Consider the following 14,519-nt stretch of genomic DNA (forward strand, 5'->3'; position numbering starts at 1 on the left):
GCTTTCTATTAGAGGGATTCCCTTACAAAGAATGCCATTTGACAACTTTAAACGGCATACTATGGAACTTTACCGGAAGCACACGTCTTCCCCAAAGTGGTCTGTGTTTGGTTATCATACAACATTTTATTTTAGATTTAATTTATATTCACATGAACTTTTATTAATAGTTTATTGTATATTATTGAATTAAATTACATTTAAACTACTCAACAGTTATTGATTCTTTGCGGAGGTCTACCGGAAGTTAAATTTGGGCCTCATAACGTTTGTTTATTTTGTTGCCGCTGAAACAGTCTATATCATGAAAGATTAGCCTCTTCATATATTATAACATTTACAAGAAAATTCGATACATTTAAATAAATATGTCAATTAGTGACCAGATGTTATTTGAAGAGATATTTGCTTTTTATTAAACTAAATCAAATTATGAGGATGACGTATAAAAATGACAAAGCAACCGCAAACATTGGTTGGGGAATTAACGGGAATTATATATTCAAGAAATGTATTGAAAATTAAAATAAAACAAGAAATAACGAATACATTAACTAAAATGTAATGAGTTATTCATATTTTGCTGGTCCTCCCTTGTTTTTAAGTACAGTCACTCTCTTGAGAATTGACTCAAAAAGCTTTCTGCATCCTCCTCCACCGCTTCCTAATGCTTCACAAAAAATGTTATGCATCACTTATAACCACTACTGCGTGTGTCATTTACACCATGGTATGTCCAACAAAAATGTGATTCTTCTTTGTATGTGTAATTTATTCAAGACGTGGTATAATAGTACATATTCAATGGAATTGGCATGATACATGTCCAGACATTGAAACTTATTGTATTATTCCAAGATTTTAAAAACACAATATAGTATTACAAGGCTATCAGGTGAAAATAAATATCATTGCCATAATATTTTCTGAAACGGTAAAATTTATCCAATGTACTCTGAAGAACACAAAGCAACATAAACAAAAACATAAAACATAACACTATCCTGCAATATATAGAAAAACATGGTATAACCCTGCTACCCGCTCTCTCTCTCTCTCTAGCGCTCGGTCTCGTGCTCTCTCTTGCTCGCTCTCTCTTGCTCGCTCTCTCTTGCTCGCTCTCTCTTGCTCGCTCTCTCTTGCTCTCTCTTGCTCGCTCGCTCTCGCTCTCTTATTGCTGGAAGGGAAATTCGGCCTAGATTTCGACTTAGGTCTTCCCCACTGTCATCAATGATGACTCACCACTCTTGTTTTTCTCGAGGCAAACACTCTCGGTTCGGCTTATAGATATAGCTTCATGGTAACAAACAGCTGGGTGTGCAACACTATTCCCAGAGGGCAGCCTCAAAAAAGAAATAAAACAAAGTTATGACTGTAATATAGATTTGCGTATCCCGTTGCTTAATGTAGCATTACGATAAGTTATTTGCTCAGTCAACTCACAGTAACACGTACACCCGTATGGTTTTAACCGCCGGGCCATTCAGCTGATGGATTAGGTTTTGCGAGAGAGAGCAAACTTTTTCTGGTTTTTATGTGCCGTCACACATGGCACTCATCCTTTGCTGTAACTCATCTCGTGCCCTCCATTAGAACATATCTTACCAGGCAGAGGAAAACAATCACCCACCGGCGAGCCCATTCAGTTGAAAAATACAATTAGAAGAAGAAGGGAACGATGTCCAGATCCAACACAGCACTGTCTAAGGTTAACGTTCAACACATCAAACAGGGCTAGAGGGCTAAACACAGCTTTAGGAAATGCTGAAACCTGATGTAGGGCCATTCTTGCATTGAGATTGCTTGTCAAAACCTGGTATTCATAGGAAGCGATGGAGTGTTTGGCAGCAAAGTCCATAAAAATCACCTAAAATTGTGTCAATTTTACCCTCACCCTCTTTTCATTTTAAACCTTTATGACTTTCTTATGCAGAACACAAATAAATGTTGGTAACCGAACAATGGTAATCATTCACTTGTATAGACACAAAACCAATGCAAAAGTCAATGGGTACAACTGTTTTAAGATTACCAAAAATAAGAAGACAAACAAAAATAATAAATGTTCCAGAATTGTATAACTCAATTTATACCATGGTGTCTGTTCGAATACTCTATTCTGATTGGCTGGAAGTTGTGCATTTAACTGTCTGATAAAAAAAATGCAATATAAACATCAATAGACCTTTTTCACGTTTCTATGATTCTCAGCAGCTGAAGTCATCAGCCGCAGATTTGCTTGTATAAACACTGTCCAGGGACATTTTCCTGTTCTGTTTACAAGATTCAAGCATCTGGTCGTCATAAAAAAGCATTTAAAACATCTAATGAACCCAACAAGCTGATTTTACTCCAAAACCCCTCACAGGTTCACAGCCATGTGTTGGCGCTCGGTTGCATCTATGATTGTAGGGGCAGAGCAGGCTAGCACATTTCCTCTGTCCAAAACAAGATGCCAATTTCTAGCCGCTCTCTCTGCTGCGCAGGCTTATGGACCATTCATCAATAGTACAGGAAAGTACGGTGAGTCTTTCACAGAGAGAATCGATGCTGTTGGCGGGGGAAGCCCTGTCTCTCTCTCTGAACTGCACACGCAGATACGTTCTCAAATAACACTACACTTCGCTCTTTACGGACAACACACGTGAAAGCGTGAATAACAGACATTAATATCTAGGGAACTAATGTAGATATTTTAACTGTATTCTGTCCTGTGAACTAATGCACATTCTGGAGTGTGAACGGACTGCGGCTCATCCCAAATAATGCTATATTTTTAGCTTTGAATGTTATCAGTAGATTCATTATATAGGGAGCCGCAGAGATGACGTGTTTTTGTAGGCCAACCCTGAAGTTAGCGCTGCAGTGGTTTCCCTCGACCCTCTCTATGCATTTTTCCCATAGACTTTTGGAAGATCGCAAAAAATAATCTCTGTGATTAACAAAGGTTTGTTTACACGTTTTGTGTTTCATCAAATGAACATGACATTTGTTACTTTTGAAGCCGAAATACTGTCGCCAGAAGTAAAAAGCTAACATGATGCTATAAACAGACTACACTTTATGGTCGCTGGATATCAACGTCATCACCACCAAGCCTCCGACAACTCTTTCAAACTTTATTAATAAAATGTGTTACATGGTAAGTAATTACTCCGTGAATGAATCCGCATTCACGCTTTTAGAAATGTGTGCGCTTGTTGCATTATTAATAAGATGTATATGCGCAATGACATCTAATGTCACCGCCAAAGGAAATTTTGCAATTACACATTTTCTTGTTAGCAACTGCCGTTTTTATGACACAATATGGCTTTAAAAAAATCACGAGTAGGTTATAATTGATGTGTTTTATGTCATAGAATAAAACGTGAAAATATTTAGAGGTTCTGTTAACCACAGACCTAATTTCAGGCGATTTACCAAAGACCCATTCAAAAAACCCATAGACTGGGGCGATGGGACTGAAAGTTCTAAAAGGTTGTTTCTGGGGTTTGCATACAAAAATACATCATCTCTCCGGCTCCCTATTATCACACAAGTATTACCATCTGGAAACAGGTTCTTTTACACTGAAACGCACATGAAACGCCTGTTTAAGCCAGTGTTTTTTAAACTATTTAACAGCGCTGTGCCAAAAGCAGCAACTCCATGCACACCATTGTCCAACGAGCTCATACAAACCCAACAATTTTTTTAAAGTCTGACTTTTATCCAAGACAGCAGTGAATTTGATAATCAGAGGCTGCGACATCCGTCAATCAAACTGCAGATTGGGCTGGGACCCTCCCTGTTAACTTGCCGGATAAGTCACAAAAACATTGTAAAGCTGTGTGGCTTTGAAACGGTTTAAAAGTTGTGGTAAACATATTAAAATAAATGATTTGCAAATAATGAAATGCATTATTTAACATTACATTTTAAAAGAGACACTTTCTCATTATTCGTTCCTTTTTAATACCTTCACTTTTCTCTTGTTGGGTGGTGGTCACCCGACCTCAAAAGCCCCTAAAATGATGGCCATCTCTACACTCAGACAATGCAAACATAAAGTCAACATGCACAGTCATGTTTCAGCTTTATGTTTGGACATAAACACCCTTGATAAACTTAATGACAAAGAAAGAGCTTACTGACAGAGCTATCACTGATGGAGTCAATACACTGTAAGATCGATGAGAAAAGCAGAGACTTTGTTGCCGTCTGTCACAGAACACACACTGAGAGCTCATTCACAGCGATGCTTTCAAATCACATGGGAAAGCACGGCTCCCCTCAACAACGTACACCAAAACCAATCTTCCAAACAGAAATGTGACAGCAATATGGACAGCGGAAGTTTGACTGTTTTGAGCTCGACACACATGCACACTGTGCCAGTAAAACTGGAGGTAATGAATTAATTTTCCATTTTGCTGTTCGATGCTTTGTAGCACACTTGACGATTTTATGTATCAAATTTAAGGGAAACAAATGATAAGGGGGCGTAGGAGAGACCCAAAATGATATAGTCAATCTTGATGGTGACTTGGATGAGCTCTTTTGACTATGCCCAGGAAGTGTCTACATATTAGGCCCAAATGTTAGATTGTGACAATTTACGGCACTGCGCCAAAATAAAGTGTCAAATTTTTTTTTATCATATTAAGAAATTGCAGATTTAAAATAAAACTCAAGATACTGTAAACTGCCGTTCATTTACAGTGCTGTGTCCAAACTCCCACACGTTTCCAGACACACTGCCACCATGGAGACTGATTCTTCCAGAATATCTTCACTATCTCTCATGAGCAGATCCGCCTCTGCACAATGCACAAGCGTTACACCTGACACGAGAAAGCTTATAACGGCAAAAAATACACAACCATGAGTTGCTAAATTTGGCAGCACAATGATAATAACCATTACAAACACGCACGCACGCACGAACACACACACCACAGTTGTATTTTTAATTAAAAAAAAACATTTGATCTATTTTGGTTTTCAAGGACACATGTAACTTCTGCAGGTATGTGTCAAGGTCAAGGATGTGTTCTCGTAAACCAGTATAAAAGTAAACTCAAGTTGCGAGGTTGGTTTCAGTGCATTAGTATGCACTAGCTAGTGCAGTAGTGTAGGTGGTGTGTGTTATGGCTGGTTGCTGGTCACGTACCAGGTCAAAAGATCTCATCCCCGAATCTATTAACAAATCAGCACCAGATCCATGTTTCTAGAAAAGCAAAAAGGCAAATGATATTCTGACTAGATATGTCTTTGTTCTTCTTGTGTGGGTAGGTCTCTGTGTTCATCGGCCAAGTGAATATTGAATTTCTTACAAAGGAAATAGCGTACCTCATCTCAGCAAGCCACAAAATTTTAAGAAGTCATTCATGTCCACGGCACAAATATGTGGCACTGCTCGCATGCCAAAAATGTATACCTCTGCTTGCTTGAATTTTTGTTTATTCTCGATGGTAATAGTTATTCTGTTTCAGAATGTTTGGTTCTTCCTCTCTTGAAATAGATAGAAGGTAAGAGAGATTGAAATAGTAGGGCCAGTTATAGAGGCACATACAGTCGCCTCCAATTGAGATTAAGTGCGTCATGAAGATGCAGTAAGACCTATGGAAGCACATAGGCTCAGAATAGCTATGCGTGAAGGGTATACAGACATTTTTCTGCAACGCACCACCTGCTATATACCGCTAGCCAATTACTGACGAAAACACCGACATCCACCCACTAGCTCAACACCTGCAGACCTCACATGCAAATCATTGCAAAGACAGCATCGGCTGATGCACATGATATGACGGTTCACCGCTTTCAGTTATATTTCTATAGGCTCGGTAAACTAATCTTTTGCAATGAAAAGCAATCTCAATCTGGACAGTTTGAAGGACCTACTGTATACAGTAGGAGATAAAGAAAAAGGTCTGTAGAAATGAACTGCAGAAGAGATCTTTTAAACATTAAAGCATTAAGCACAAATACAGCCATCTTGTTACGGCTGATCACAGGTGACGCTAAGGAGACCTAAAAAAGATCAAATGTTTGACACACTTTCTCTAATTTGTGGACAAACCGATATTTAAAATGTAATCCGTTTAATCTGCTAGCTTCGAGTCTGTCTGTATATGAGTGTGTTGAACTTGACAAAATGAACTTTTAGGAGAAGTCGTAAACTTAAGACTTGGTTATTAAAGCCAACAGAAAATTATTTTATGCACCTTTTTGTTTCATATTTAGCTTTTAAACAGCGTAGGTCTACAAATCCTTAAAATTGCTAATTCATAGCAACATCCAGCAGGACATTCTATTAGAAACCAATGGCAATAATTTGTTCATTTATTTTTAACTCACATCAAGTTAAATAGAGATGGGGACACCACAATAATATCCAACTAAGGGTACCAACATGGCCACAAGTGGGCCACAAAGCATGTTCATCAGAAGTGTAAAGCTGGTGCTCTTACACTTATGGATGACACAAAGCGTAAAGCCCCGCCCCCTCTGAAATGGCTCTCATGCGACAGACATTCACAGTGGCTTGCAGTGGAACACGAGCTAGGGGCGTGCGAGGAGGCAGACACATTGACACGTCTCTCCGCGGAAAACGAGTTGCCAGGCAACAGATGCTGAACAATACCCCATGACTATGACGGGCAAAATGTTCACATTGTCTGTTAGCATTACAGCACCATAGTGGAAGAAAGTGTAAACAATATCAAGCTACACTGTAATTCTTTGCTGTAATATCGCAACAGGTTTCCTAACTTAATGTAGATGACAATTTAGTTTTAAGCATAAACTTACCTAGTTTATATATTTTTCTTTCATAAAACAAGACCAAATATCTTTGGTCACTTTTCTTGTTATGTAAATGTATAGTTTTTTAAAAAGTTATAAATATTTTTACAGAAAACAAGAGAAAAATGCTTGAGAAGAATGTCATTTTGAATCTCAAAAGTCAAATTGTTTTAATTTTGATTAAAGTAATTGAAAACAGTACTAATTGGAAAGTATATCAAGTAGCGTATTGAATCTACAGTAAATTACTGGCAAACCTGCTGCAAAAACTACAGCAAATTTTTAGTGTAGATTATCAGAAAAAAATACCCAGGATGCACAGTGTAAATCCAACGACTCATGAATTACATTCAGGTTAAATGTAGAAGAATTCGATCGGTATTGTTAGCATTTATTAATCGTTATTCAGTAAGTGCATTCATCCTTGTCAGGCTGAGGCGAAAGTTTAGAGGCCCATCAATTCTGAGATCAATATACAGTAATCTACCTGAGCTGTTCAGGGAGCCTCTAAGCCCAGAGTCCCTTCAGCGATGGCCAGATCCAGCAACCGGTGACGGGGAAAGTCCCCCAGACTCATCCATCACGATTTGTCACCAAATTTCTATGTGAATACAAAACAAAAGGACACACACGCCGTGAGACTCCACAGCACAGTGTTAGACAGATCTAATAAGCTTGACGTCCAAAATAAGTTAAACTCTATTCGCAACATTTGTGGCATAATTCTTTATAAGTCAGTATCTCTTTACTCTTATGAACTTAATATAGAAGTCCATGGGAAATTAAAGAGGATTTAAAATGCTTGACTTGTACTTAATATAAATACGCAAGTTACACGTGTCAAGGTTTAAAATTTCCTTTTTTACACAATCATGATAAGAGTTGGAGAAAAAAATTTAAAAAAAAATTTTTACTGCAGGTCATACAACCTAAAAGTTATTTTCTCGGGAATAACTTTATTATTTTTTCTTCTTCTGTGTAACACAAAAGAAGACATTTTGAAGAATGTAGGACAGCAAACAGTTCTGGGGCACTTTTGAATCATTGTATTTTTTCCTACCATGATAGTCAATGGGGGGGCAAGCTCTGTTTGGTTATAAGCATTCTTCCAAACATCTTCTGTGTTCATCAGAACAAAGAAATTAATACAGATTGGTATCGAAGGTGAGTAAATGTTTGCCTGAGGTATCCATAACGCTTGCAAAAGCGAGACAAATGCCTACATACGTATATTAAGCAAATCAGAGTCAAGGTCACACCCTGCTGTCTTTGTTTATGACAGTCATATCGAAAGGAAGGAAGAAAGGAACATCCCTCTATAAGGTTATAAGTGAAACAGAACTCAGTCAGAATCTAAAAAAATACCTTTCCAAACACATCTATGTCCAGTATGTTGCTCAAACCCAATGCTGAAATATTGTAGTAAACCACCCGCAGCAGAGCACATCACAAGTGTATTGCAATGACAAGATGTTTTACGGTGGCATTAAGGTGACATGATAACCTCATTCTATACAACACAGATCAATAATGGCAGTATGTTATTGATGTGTACCACACTGTCCGTTGTACTATCGCTGTGCACCGATGCTCTTTATTGATGCAGGAGACTAGACCCTGAGCAATATGTCATTTTAAGTGCTGCTTGCTATAAGGCAAACATTTCTATTACAACAAACCCTTAACCCCAAGTATTAAACTTGTGCAATGGCTGCATGAAGGAGACCTCAAATAATGCAGCGTGCAGTTTATATAAATAATCAGATTTAAGAAAGAAAAAAATGGGCAAAAAATTGACAACGTGCACCAAAAGAAACTCGACAAAAGACAGTTCCACTCTGACAGGGAACTTGTTTACCTAAAAAATACAAAGCTACATACGTGTAGTGATGTGAACTGATTTCATGGAGGCTTGCCAGTGTCTCCAGATGGGCAGTATATAGTGGGTAGTATAGTATATAGTGCCCAAGACAGATCCCTCAGCTAGTATAAATACTAGTATTACTACACAAGTTGAGTGCCATATCGCATATAGTGATGCACTTATTGAACCATTTTGTAGTAATAGTGCGAGTGTGTTCCCAATAGTCAAAAACATGTTTACTGTTCCGTTTGAGTCGACACTAAACATTTAAAAACACTTGATGGTGGAGTGCACAGTTTAAGTGTACATCATTACATTAAGTGTATAGTAAAGTCATTTGGGACGCAACTGTTCAGCTGTTAAAGTGCTGACAGGTGTTGCTCCCCCTGCTGGTCTGGAGCAGCACTTTGATTCAGCTTTGATGAACAGGCAGACTTATATAAGTGGCCTATTCTGAAGGTACAGAACAAGCATCACCTCAAGGTAAGAACAGGGACCTGGGTGGACAACGCGTGCTGATTGAGCGATTATGAAACCAGACAGTGATCGCTTTATAAAACATTACGAAATGCAAGTGTAAGCTAAATCTGTCCCTTAACACCAAGAATATAATAATGGCAATATATGATAAACCTCTGCAGCATAACAAACACTGCACGCATCACATCACTGAATCCTGTTTGTTGTGGCAAGTATTTAATTATTTGACTCAGTGTCTTCATTCACCCAGTGTATTTACTATCGGTTTGTTAACAGCTTTTCTATTATATATTCAATGTGGGTTTTTTTTACATTGATCAAAACTACATCACATTTCAGATTTTAAATAATGTCTTCCCTTACATTAATGTGGAACTAAAAACATCACAGAATATTTGGGTCAATGGGGTGATGCTCATTTTAAGGTTTCTTTACATTTATGCATACATAAATGCATACATTTTTTAAGGACCAAGAATGAAATTCTGGTTTTAATTGATTTTGTGAGAATATTTGGGGGACGATTGCAGAAATGTCAATGTAACCGTAAAATACCAGATGGGTGAAACTCTCAATAAAACACCATGGGGTGGTTTTCCGGATAGGGCTTAAAACTAGTCCCAGACAAACTTAAATGTTAGAGGTGGGTTGATCGAAAACAACTTGCATTGATAAATCTTAAAATAGGCTACATCAGCTTCCATGTTTTGTCTCGAGATGCACGCCAGTAATGTTTTTTGTAAACAACTTAAATAACCTAATTAAACTAAAACCTAGTCATGGTTTAAACTAATCCCTGTCCGAGAAACCGCCCCCATATCAACTAGTTTGGCCTAATCTAACATGAGCTCTTTGTAAAAGTAAATAAAACACCATTATTCTGAATATTATAATTCATTTGGGGAATCGTGCGAGTCAAATTCATGAAATGTAAAGGTGGTGTAAACAACATTTAAGGAGCAATTGTGTTTTATTGTGAAAGAAGACATGTGATGGGAAACCAAATCTAAACCGAATGTAATATTTTCAAACTACATTCAGTCAAATATCTGATGCATGCTTTTAAAAATATTTTTAAACAATGTTTTTATATGATTATTTTAATATACAAATTTTAAATGTCTTTTCTTGCCAAACTTTTTTGTCACTTACCCATTTATAAATGTGATTTTATAAAAAATATTATATGTGAAGGTGTTTCTTAATGAATTCTTGCCTTCTATCGTAGCATTTGTAAAAGCGTTCTGAGATGTTTTTAAGTGAGCGTAAACGCTCCACCTGCCAAGGTTCATTTGGCGACTACGTTGAGCTCAAAGCTACATGCGAGTTAACAAGAGCATTACATGAACAACAGCACAGATGGGCCATAGTAACAGTATTATGCTGCCAGGGGATATTTCTTATTTGCAATATTGTTTACTGTAAACAATAGACTATTATGTGATTCGTTTAAATAGAATTAGAAGCCTGTCCGGTGTAATTTATTAACCCCGTCATCTCTTTAAAAAAAAACAAATATTATTTGGTCACTTCAGCTACACGTACAAGGTGTACATTTCCTTTTAAAATCCAATTTTTTTTAAAGGCTTTTATTTTGAAGGCGACACATTTTAAGAGATTAAATAATACTGTTCAGATTGTCCAATGTAATAAAATGCTTACAGTGTGAAAACATAACAGTTGAAGCCTGTCAGTCAAGTTTGCTTTCAGATCAATTTAACATGTGTGCTGGGAAACAAACAGATCCCTTTAACTACTAAAATATAGAAAAAACAACTGAGGTACACCAGCAGCCTCTTCTACAAAAAAATACACACACACAAAGCAAAACAAACTCAGCATTAAAGTGTAATCATCTACCGACCATGATGACGGGCAAGTAATAGAAAAAGGGTAATGTGGCCTGTTAGTATATGATCTCTTGTGTAATAACACACTGATAGAATGGCCTTTAACAAAACTCACAGGCAGCAGCAGTGGGTTATAATATAAAGCTATCATAAAAATGCCACAAAACTAATCTAGAAGCTTTTTTACGATGAAAACATTAAGACACTGGACTGGAATTGACACAATACATCTAGAAATGCTGAGTAAATGAAAAGTTGAATGTTTCGCTGTGTTTTTGTTATATTATAGTATTACTTTTTTGAGTAAATACATAATTTGAAATAAAACAAAATAGTGTGCTCTACTGAACTGAATAACACTTTTTAAAGATGCGCTGATGAGAGTAAAAGTGACTTACAACAGAGATAGTAAATATTAACAAGATGCGCCACTGCCAATACAATGAATGCAACGTTCAATATGGCCGCTCTGGCGAAGGAAGTCCCGCCTTCCACCAAATCAGCCAATCGTCAACCGACAGAGGCCCAATTCAAGTCTTGCTTGAATCATGTAATAACTGCCCGGAGGCACGTTGCAAAAATGGCCGGCCAGTGGCACGACTTCCGTAAACGTACAAATGATGCTAACAACAGAAGCAATAACATGTGCAAGTTCAACTAAAACTGGACTCGGTTTATTTAACACTATATAGCTTTTTTAATGTAAATATGGAAGAACAGTAACAGCAGTTAAGCGCAAGTAGGGTCAGATGTTGAAGAGTAAGGTTAATCTTTTTAGTTTCTTGAAAATGCCCAAAGAATAAGCTGCTCTGGCACTCCACAGAAACTGCTAAAAGTAGTCCTAAGGGTTTAGTCTTCTTATTCTTTCAGCTTGGGTTCAGGATGCTTTTGAAATCAATGCCTGCTGTTACAATGCAGCTTCACGGAGACCACCACTGAGATAGAGTACCTCTGTAGTACATCCACTGCTTACATGTGACAATGCAGGTACCTTCAGCTGTCGCTATTACAAAGCCTTAGAAAGATGGCGACCCTCTCTTATTGAATCCTTTGGAGAAGCATCAGCAAGAGATGACGTGAAGGCTGCTGTATGACCTTGGCTTTTGTGTTACAGCTTTTGTGGCTGTAGCTTGTTCTCTTCTACTTAGCATTCAAGGTACAGTAGGCGCATTTAAAGCAGCAATGTAAATAAAATGAAATCTCGTATATGACTGAATACTAGACGTATAGCAACTCCACACACTTGATGCTAAATTTTTATCACATACATTGCCATGTTGCCAAGTTTAATTACTGTTAAAATAAATATAACAAGAAAAAAGATATAAATAATAAATTCTAAAAAAAACAGTTGCTGCCTTAAAGGCATCTTTGAACAAAACATGATTTCGCTGCCTGCTGTTTTAAACAGCTTTTGTGAGGAAATTATCTTTGATGCCTTGAAACGCTGTGTAAGCAACTCAATAGGTTTTATAACAGAGCTATTGTACACGTGACACACATACAGATTTCTTTATTGATCAAGAGCTGCCGTATATTTGGTACTTATGCTGTCTTCTAAGGTTATTTATTGCGACCAAATTCTAGGGCATCAGATATGTTTTTAAGGGTAAAAGAATCCCACAGTGCACTGTGACAAACTCTGACAATAAGAATTCACAATGCTACATTTTAAAATAAATTGAAACTCTTACTCTGTGTGTCCAATGTACATTCAACGCTTATAAAGATAAAGAGACCGGACCGTAATTTGAAGCTCTACATTTAACGAATATAAAGCATCAACAGTCTGGTTTATAAATAACGCAAGGGAAACTGATGTGAAAAAATTATGTGTAAACACTTAATACAAACAAACTAATAAGAAGGGCAAATGTGTCTTCAGTGTTATGTCATGATAAATACAGATCTTCATTACACAGTAGATCAGATTCTAGATCAGCAAGAAAATTTACTTCACACTATACTGGAATCAATCCAGTTAAATTGTGAAAAATACTATTTGTCACTATAAAAGTCATTAAATTCCTTTTCAGATAGGTTGCTGCCTACACTAACAGTAGACCGCAAGGCAGCTCTCTAGGGTTGGAAACAAAATGTTTGCTTACATATTGTATATCAAAAATTAGAAAACATTTACCTTAAGGTACCAGCTGTGCAACATTCAGAGCTATAATGGGAGAACACCTGCCAGTAGTGCATTTGTGAGCAGGTGAAAAAGTTTGTGTGCTGTTGGCATCCTGATCATCTGGGAACAGTGTGTCCCGGGACTTAATTATCCCACACACAGGCACATCACTAACTGAAGGAAGACTAATTGGGGGAGTCAAAACACACAACACATACACAGATTTCCCCCTGCTACAAGGGAGCTCAGCTGACTGCCAAGTGCAATATCATTGGAAGAGAGCCCAGCAGATGGACCTTTCAATTTCTCTTCCTCGTGATGAGAGCTCTTGTTTGTCCCATGGCAGGTTATTTATTTTGCCATGTTCTAATTCACCAAGGTGCGCTCAAAATCTTATAAGAATTGTGGGGCTGTGAAGGGATTATGCAACATGGGGTCTTACTTTGTTGTCCTGTGAATGTTTGACGGTTACATCAGGCCAGTTAAACGCTCTATTAAAGGAGAAAAGGCTGTGCCACGTATGCACTTGTAAACTAACGTCACAACATCTATACAAAGCCAGTGAAGAGCTCAACTGAAAAGTCATGTTTGACTTTCTTACGTGTGAAACTGAGGCGACAACGCCAATCTCCTCCATCTCGTCTTCATCTTCTTCTTGTTACGTTTGTTGGCGGTGGGCAAGCCAACTTCTGGTGCATTACCGCCACCAACTGAACTGGAGTTTGAAGTGACAATGCGAAATGAAATAAAAAAAGATAACTTTATTCTCACGAAATGTCCTGTGTCTATTATATACTTATTAATATTTGTTATCTAATATAAGCTCTAAAAGACATATTATCTGTGTCCTCTGTCTGTGACCTTAATTGCAGAATCTGTCTCCATGCTCGTGGAGTGCGCCGTGAAGATAAGCGAAGGGCGGAGTTTGGAGAAAGGGGCGTGTCTACACTCCTACGACAGTTTAATGGCAATGGCATTTTATTTATATAGCACTATCAATTTCAAACAGACGTTTACCAATGTGATTTAACATCATAGTACAGAACACGGTAAACTTTTTCAACTGTTTAACACAGAAAAAAAGGGGCGGTTTCCCGGACAGGGCTTAAATCTAGTCCCAGACTCATTTAAATGTCACAGGTGACTTGATCGAACTTAAAACATATTGTTTTGATTTACGCCATAATAACTTAAAAAATACAGCTGACTGACACAATAAAAACATGATAACATAAAAAAACGTGATAAAAACAATCTCATTTAGGAACAAATATAAACGCCACAACAAACAGGTCCCCCCTGACCATGTGCTTCCTAATAGATCACAATTTCACTAAATAATGAAAATAAAAGAAACGACTTTTAAAACTAATATACGTTTAATATACACTCGCGATGTACTATT

This window comes from Barbatula barbatula (genome assembly GCF_947034865.1).
Source record: "Barbatula barbatula genome assembly, chromosome: 4".
Classification (NCBI taxonomy): domain Eukaryota; kingdom Metazoa; phylum Chordata; class Actinopteri; order Cypriniformes; family Nemacheilidae; genus Barbatula; species Barbatula barbatula.